Source organism: Hippocampus guttulatus, chromosome 12, assembly GCF_054856545.1.
Source record: "Hippocampus guttulatus isolate MCC_2025c chromosome 12, RoL_Hgut_1.0, whole genome shotgun sequence".
NCBI classification, from domain to species: Eukaryota; Metazoa; Chordata; class Actinopteri; order Syngnathiformes; family Syngnathidae; genus Hippocampus; species Hippocampus guttulatus.
In genome coordinates, this window is record NC_141272.1 from 1,041,131 (window position 1) to 1,050,056 (window position 8,926).

Genomic DNA, 8,926 nt, shown 5'->3' on the forward strand with positions numbered 1-8,926 from the left:
GGGGACTATAAGGCGCAGTATCAATGACAAAATTTATTTGGGGAAATTTCCATTTATGAAGTTAAAAGCGGGCATGAGTGCTCATTAAGGAAACAAGTGTGAGGGTTTGTACGTAACCCCAAACGCACAGCACCAGACAAGGATGGCGTTAGCCGAAACTTGGCGTAGTTTATTGGTCTTGCAAAGTCAACGCAGGAGAATTCGAACTGAAAACTTACTTAGCATTCAAGCGAGAGCACAAAGAGTCCGCGGGGAGAGGAAGGACGCGAGAACTGCTTGCTGCGGGGTGCTCACGACACGAACTTGCACCGAGGACTGCTTCGGGAGCCATCTTAGACCGGCCCAAACGAGCTGATGAGCTACAGGTGGGAGGTGCACAGCGCCCTGGCTGAGGAGGCTGCCTGGCTGGCCCCTCCCACCCCCAAAAACAAACACTTTTGTCAACTTCGTGTTCAACATCCATAAAAAAATACAGGCGCGCTCGAGATTTTGGAGAAAATAAAAGAATTTTATCTGCATCTTATAGTCTGAAGACCACCCCCCCCCCAAATAAATAAATAAATAAATAATCCATGGCTTGTTTTGATGATGGTCTTTTTAGGTTTAAAAAAAAACAACATAATTCTTTCAAATAACCCAAGAGGACATCTCCCGCAACACTGCTACTATTCGCGGGTTCCACCCTGATCGTTTTTGGCCTCGAATTGAGATTGGATATTGCCCCCAGTGGTTTACAGTGCTGGCTTTTGAGACAACGGATTGTTTTGAGATGTTCTGTTCATTCCTGTCGCGCAAGGTGAAGATTATCCTGAATGGCTAGCCAAAAGAGTGCGAGTGCTAATTCGATGATTTTTTTTTTTTTTTTTTTTAGCCGTGTAACACTTAGTCCCGAGAATCAATAATCAAATACGGAGGCCAGTAGGTAATAAAATCACGAGGCAAGGATATTGAAGTATCTAGTTTGGCATTGTTGACGGACAGCCACAAGGACAAGATGTTGTGATAAAGCTAGAAAAAGATCATTCCAGTAAACGTGCAGTAGCACAGTAGATACTGCGATGTTGTGAAATCAAACTGTGGCGCTTGGTGTCAGACTGACTTTGATGTTTGTATGTGTGGGGGAGCGTCTAGTGTAAAATTAGCTGGCACAGACACGAGAAATCTGGCGAAATTAGCATCCAGCGTCTTTGTTTTTGGTCCCCTGTGAGCCCGCAAGATTTTTCTTAAGTTGTTTTCACATCAAAACACAGACCAAGAAGAAAAAAAAAAAGACTCTGCGCACTCGTTGAGCGATGGACTCGACTCATTGAGCGATCGGCCATCCTGCTTGTGAACAAAGGTCGACACGCGCCGATGTTAGCTTGTTGCGCTAGTCCATTGTCTCTCACACACACACACACACACACACGCGCGCGCGGGGGGAAACAAACATTCACCGACATAATTGGCTCTGGTGTGAGAGTGTTCCACGTGTGTTATCCGTTTTAATGTGAGTGAGTGAAGAAAGAAATTGAGCTGCCTGAGAGTTGGGCCTGCGGCGCACATGAGGCGGCTGTAAGCCGACTGTGTCACCGATCAGACTCGAAAAAAGTATTTTGAAGTACCCTCAAAAGAATGAGTCGTCCACCTCTATTTTGGAGACTGTGGACGGGAGCAGAGCAGAGGGGAATTTTGTCGGGGAGGAGGTGGGGGTGGTGGGGGGGGGGGGGGGCGCTTTGCGCAGTTCCCGCTACGTTTGACAGCTTATCACCCCCAGACAAGAGCCCTCGGGATGAATGTGGTCAAGCAGGAGAGGAGGTCGGCTGCTGGCGACGACAGGCGCAGTGGCGTGGGTGCAGCGCGCCGATAAGGACGAAGCTCCACTGGGCAAAATGTGGGGTGGGGGTGGGTGGGGGTGGGGGGGCGTAAACGTTTCCAGCTCGGGTTTGGCTAAACCTCTTTAAAAATTTACACACAGGCGTTTACCATACTCAGCAAATATGGGTTAAAGCATGCCACTGTGTGTTTTCTGTCATGTGTGCGTCACGTTCCATCGCCAGCCAGCGAAGACGTTCCAGAGTGTAGAGGGGAGGGGCGGGGGGGGGGGGGGGGGGATCAAAAAAGACGTTAAAACAAAAGACCAGGGGGTGAGGGGGAAGGTGAGCTGTCTTCTTGATGTGTTGACAGCGTGAAATTTGCTTTCTCAGTTACGGGCACAATGAATTGATCATACCCTCCTCGCCTTGATGGAGATCTGGCTCTTTTTTTGTGCCTCTGCTTTTTTTTTTTTTTTCCCCTCTCTTGGGCGCATCTGCCTGCCCAGATACTTGATAATCTGCTGGCTCGCAGTGTTCCTAATCCCAGCAGCTCAGGAGCGTATTTTGGAATCGCTGCTTGCGTGGATCACATCGCCAAACTCATCGTGATACTTTCAGTGTGAATAAACATTTCTTTTAAAAAAAATTTTTTTAACTTAAAATATTCTCAAAATATTGTTTTCTCAATAAAAAAAAAGCTACTTTTATTTGATTTCACTGTTCTTGTAAAACTATGAATTCATTCTTGTCCAATTCAAATCATTTGATCTAACATTCGGCCTATTCAGAATTCCCACTCCAAAAATATCCAAATATCCCCCGTTAAAAATCCCCAATTCAGAGACCGCTGACATCCACTTCTCCTCCTCCCATACTTCTTGCAATGTGCAAGCGCATTTCAATGCAGCTTTTCATCACTCAAATGCAATCTCGACAGAAATGGCCTTCACGCGCTATCTGCTCTGAAGACGCCCGCACGGTCATCAAATATTCCAAACACAATGGAAACATCGATGGCCCCCAAAATACAACATTTGTGGGGAAACGACATACACGCGGTCGATGATGTCTCGCGTCCTCATCATAAATGGGCGGCGGTCCGCGTCTCTGATGGCGTTCTGCGCCGATCAGCAATTGGCTGCAAATAGGGGGAGAGGCCGGTCCATATGCAAATGAGACGTACGGGCAAAGTGCAATTACCTTGGGATTATATTCTCTCTCAGACAGTGTAAACTTGTGCACACGAGCTGCGCCACAGAGTGTGTGCGCGCGTGTGTGTGTGTGTGGGGGGGGGGGGGGGGGTCCAAGCCAAAAGAACAGAGGCATAATAAGAATCCCAATGAGTTTGTGATGGCTGTCATAAAATACAGCACGGCTTTCTATTTGCAAGCGGCAATAAAAGTGCCTGGCGGGCGATTTATGGAGGAGAAGCTGAACCTCTTTTTGGGGGGGATGTGGGGGCAAGGGCATGTTAATAACCTCCACAGCGCATTCCCGACAGATTGGCAGATGGACATTTTGTCTCGTTGAATGTCAAAAAAAAAAAAAAAAACAACAACAACAACAACAACAACAACAAGAAGCGATGTGGTGAGTGTCTATGTGGTGCTTTTGTGGGTTCCAGACTGAAGACTAAAAGTCGCCGCCATCAATCATAGCAGCTCCGAGTGGAAATTTCCGGTCAATTTCCATGGCGAGTGCAACTGGGAAATCTTGCAAAGATTTCAATTGGGAAACTTTCCATGGGCGTTCGCTGGGAATTGAGGGGGGCAGTAACTTTTTCAAGCCTAGTCATTTAACAAAAAAACACAATAACAACTCAAACCTGTTTTCTTGGTTTCACCCCAATCACCTATTTTGAATTTAAAAAAGCTTTTAGCGATGCTAATAACTTTTGGTTTTGTGACGCCTCCAACCTTTGAACAGTCCTTTCATATTTCATCAAGTACCAACAAGAACGATGAAAAGATGCTTTTCCTTGCCTTCTCTCCGTTGGACGATTTAGAATTCTCCAATTTGGATGGAAAGCCGCGGCGGCCGATCAAGGTCAGTGGCTCTTCACACAAATAGCGGTCGGCGCGCGGACTCGATATGCCCGCGCTCAATTTAATAACGCTTTCCAACAGCTAGCGCGCTCGCCCCCACTCTCAATTTCTCAAAACACACCATAACATCTCAATTACAGCGGCTGCTGCGGTCTGCAGAATTAAAATGGTGTTTTCCAAGCCCCGTGCATTAGCGGCGCGCCGTAAAGCAACATGACATTAGTCACTCGTAATAGACGCTAACCTTAACGACACTATTAAGTTCGCCCGCTGACGGACGAGGTAAATCGCACGATTGCTCAAAACACATTAGCGTTATGTTCGCGGGGGGGGGGGGGACTTTCTGAACTAATTCCAAGAAAGGAGCACATGAGTGGATTTTATGCGATCAAGTTGATGGCGTTAGTCACTCGCTTTCAGCCGCAACAATGTTGTGACCCAAAAAAGTGTTAAAAATAGGAACTCTTTCATCCAAAAAAAAATTGAAAAAATAAAAAATAAATCGCTTTCGTCTCAAAATGTTTTCAATAAAAAGTCCATAGTGTACATTTTGTATATATATATATATATATACACATTCTTTAAAGTGGACTTTTTCCAAAAATATAACTTTTCTTCTCATTTGTTTTTTTTTCCTGATATAAAGAAATAAAAATAATAAATCAATCAGATCAGCCACAGCCCCCTACTGTTGTGGATGTGCAATTACATTTTATAGCAGTGCGTCCCAAAAATAAATAAATACATAAAAATCATGTATAGGTCACTCGCGGCCAGCCACGCCCTTCTGTCAGCGCCCCCCCCCCCACCCCCCACCCCCCAAGTCCCCCGCGAGGAGATGGCAAGCTCCGGCCGTGAGCTGGTGTTCTTACAAACAAGGCCGTCGTCGTCTTGCCAACACTTCCCGGTTAACGTCGGGCCGCCCAGGCCACGAGCGTCCACGCTTGCCGTTCCGCTAGCACGTTTCATCAGTCCAAATTGAAGGAGGGGAATAATGTGTGTATATGGACCACCTTCCTCCTCCTCCTCATCCTCCATATCGCTGCTTCAAAATGCGACGGCAGGATCCAAGTGCACTCTGACTAAGTCAGGTGTCTCCGTAATCACATTCTCCTTCCTCGAGACTTTTTGGCTCTCTTGCAGAAAACCGGATCCGTTTTCACACGGGGGTGGGGAAGGGGGGGGGCGCTTCGTGGCGCACAGCCTTCTGGTGTTCATTTATTGGCACGAGCAGGGGGAAAGCTATTCTTTGATTTTCACACATATGAGGCGATACGGAACGCGGCTGAATTTCACATGTCGATCACAAATACTTCCATGATGACATTTGGCGATGTGCTTTGTTTGTTTGTTTGTTTGTTTGTTTTATTTGTTGGTCATACCTAGGGAAAAGAATGTTGGTTTTCACATGTGAAGGGAGACCATTTCTAGATTAATAGCCCAAAAAAAAAAAAAAAAAACCTTAAAATGAACCCTGAAACGTGGAGGGAGCCAGTCAAGGAAACTCCTGCTTTCCTTGACTCCCTCCTACGAGCTCCAGTTGGGAATTTCGGATCGACGGTTGAGCGAAGACTGGCAGACTCCAAAAAGAAGCGCGGTACAGTCATCCCGCCGAGATGTCACACAAAAGTTATCGCAAAGAAAAAAGGCGCCGTTCGTCCGCCTGTTCCGCCAGTGAGCGTTCCTTGAAGGTGAGCCAAATTATTAACGGGAATGATGGCGGGCGCGCTGATGGACTGCCGCATTACGTTGAACAGTCCTACTCGCCCTGATTAAGGAGACGGGCCGACGTGATTAAGATGTCGGCGATCGTGCTGTCAATCTTCCAAATGGCGCTCACCCCCATGCCGCCGCGCTGCAAATGGCCCGGCCGGGGGGGGGACGCGGCGCCTGCATTTCCAGCACTCCGTTATTTCAAACAACCCGCCGGCGGAGATTGAGTGGCCGGCGGGTTGCTATACGGGGACACGAGGCCACTCGGACGAGCCGGCACCTTTGGGGTAGCCGGCGGAAAAAAATCGCCGCTCCGTTCGCATTCACGGCAGGCTACAAACCGGCAAATCCAAGATCAGGCAGGAAGAGCGGAGGGGGAACACTTAAGTGTGTCGGATCAGCTCAGCGTTTCCCGTCCTGTCCAAAGTGGAGCTCGATCCGTTACAGCGGCGCGGCCCGACGTGGTTCAGAATAGTAGTTTCCAAACATCGCCAAACAACTTTCTCATTTGAAAATAATCCAACGTGAGTCGCGCTCCTTTGACGTCTTCTCTTCGAGTGCGCCAAGTTCCAAGTTGTCGCTTGGACAAATTTAAAAGAATAATTTTTTTTAGCTTTCGACGATTATCGTCAAAACGATAATCACGATTAATCGATTCGAATCATGATTAATCGAACGAATCGATCATTTGATCGATTCTTTGACCGATAATCAAGTGAAGCGCTGAGGAACCTCGAGTATGAAACGCACTCTCGACAGAAAAGAAGCCTTGCCAGGTATAAATGATGAGTTCATTGATTGATAATCGTCGATGGTCATTGAATAATCGTTGAACAAACTTTCAACTTAAAGTTGTCCAAGTCCTCAGAATTTGTGCCTCTCAACAAATTCCTTCCATTTCAAGAGTTGCTTTTTTTTTTTGCATCCATTTGCAACATTTGTTTTTACTTTGGAAAAAAACAAACAACATGTTTTGCCGATTGTCTGACGGAGGTAACGGACCAAAGTCGTACCTGAATCCGAATTAATAGTTGCGCATTTTCTAACAATATGTAAAACATTTTCACGACAAAATTGTCATTTGGAAATGACCCATAAATTAACAACTGAATAAATGTAAATAGCCGTCAATTATCGGCATTGTTCATTTCCCGAAAAAGAAGACAAACTATTGATGTTGCTCTTTCCTAAAAAGAAGTGTTTTTGTTGGTTTCCACAAAATGTAATCGACAAAATATGACGCGTAAATATCATTCATACTGATTATTTTTGCATTGCTCGCCAGACGTGCTCCTTGGTCGCAAGAAGTTCCTGACACGAAATCTTCTTAAAATTAGCAAAACTTTACCGAAAGTTACGAGGCAAAATAACGCAGGTGCGACGCACCAACGCGCCCAAAGCTGCTTCGACAGCCAACAAGCTCCAATTTATCAAGGCGGGGAACATTTGCCAGCCGACTGCAAATACATAATCTGGCGAGCGGGCACGCCGCGCTCTTGTTTGATCCGACCACTGGAGCGCGTTGCCGGCCAAGTGCCTTTTCATTTTCTCTCCAAACATGGTGTCATCATCATTAATCAGGCCAGCTTTTCGGGCCTTATTTCCATGAATGAACCCCGCCCCCCCCCCCCCCCCCCCACACACACACACACACCTCCACCGCCACGCTGGGATGTGAGCAAGCGACATCCGGACACGTCGTTTATCAACAACATTCAACGCGGATGTTCAAAAGTTCACGTCGTGGCGCGAGGATAATTAATGGCGAGTCAAGAAGACGAAAATGTCAAAGAAAGCCCGAAAGCAAACCAATTGCGTGCGTGCGCTCAAGTGACGCCTGCGGAAACCTTGACAAATGCGTTGCCGCACGTCCTTTCGCAATGAAACGCGGTGGCCAAACGTGAATTCAGCGCATTTTGTCTCACAGTTGTTTAGACACACACACACACACACACACACACACACACACACAGACGTACAGTAGCTTAACTCGCTGGCCCCCAACCTGTTTTGTGTTACAGACCAGTTGAGCTGTTGGCAGACTAGCAAACTTTTTTTTGGGGGGGGGGGGGCGTTGCCAGTTTTAAATCACAGGGGCTGTCAACAAGGATCATTTTATGAGCGATGAAATGTAAAATAAAACAACACAACTAATAAACGGACCAATCAGGACGAATAAATATGCCTTCTCACGTAAACGCAATAATAGTGAAGTTCCGATCCTACGTACGGCGTTAGCTTCATTGCTACTTGATCGAAAGACGACACGATGGGGCTGCCGGCTCGTGATTAGCGACAAAGCCGCTAATAATAATAATAATAATAATACATTTTATTTATAAGCGCTTTTCAAGACACCCAAGGACACTTTACCATAACAAAAAACACAAAACAATACGGGTTGTTAATGCTAATGTTGACGTGGGCAAGCTGCGCAAACTCTGCTCGCGTTTCGATCACTCGGGTCGATTTATTTTTCAACAAAATCAAGAAGAAACCGTGTGAAGTTGAAATAAAAACATTTGAACATTTGAGCCGATGTGACGCGACATCCCTCCGATTCGCCGAGTAAAAACTGTCATGAGCCCCAAGACTCCATTTTGGCCCATCTTCAGGGGGAGTAGTTTGCCTTTATTTTTATCTATCCAAATCGAGTCCCGTCATGGGCGCCAAGGCGGCAGCTGTACGAGAACTCGAGAGGGAATTTCAGCGGGAGAACGGAGCGCAGCGGCTCGGGGGCGAACTCCTTAGCGCCGAGAGCTGGAGGAAGGTGACGCGGAGATGAAAAGAGTGACAGGCGAGGAGGGACGCCGGAGGTGTCGGCGTTGTTTTAGAAGGCGAAGAGGAACTCGGGCTGACAGGTGAACTGGCGGGGGGCGGGAGGGGGGGGGGAAATCGAAGGGCGCGCATCCAGCCGGCCGTCGAACGAGAGCTCATCTGGCACCGGCACGGCTCGTGTCAAACAAGGGTGGCGGTCGGTGTTGGAGGTGTCGACGGTGATCGGGATGGTGGCGGGGCAGAAGGACGTCCGCATATGGCGACGCGGGTCCAGCCGCGGTCGGGCCCTCTGGCGCTAAGCGGCTTTAATGAGCGACACGGAACAAACGGCGGAGGGCACGAGGACGCGGGAGCCGTCATCCCGCCGCTTCGGATGCCCGCCGTGCCTGCCAATCTGCCTTTTTGTGACGTCAACGCCAACGTGGGAGGGATCCGTTATGAATCCGGGAAGTCCTCGAGTTACGGTCCCACGCTGGCAACGTCCATTTCCGCGCAAGTCGCATTTCACCATTAAAGTTGAAATTGATGTCTGTAGAAAAACATTTGTAGAAAAAAAAAATTACTTTTTTTTTTTTTTTAAATTACGGCCGAGAG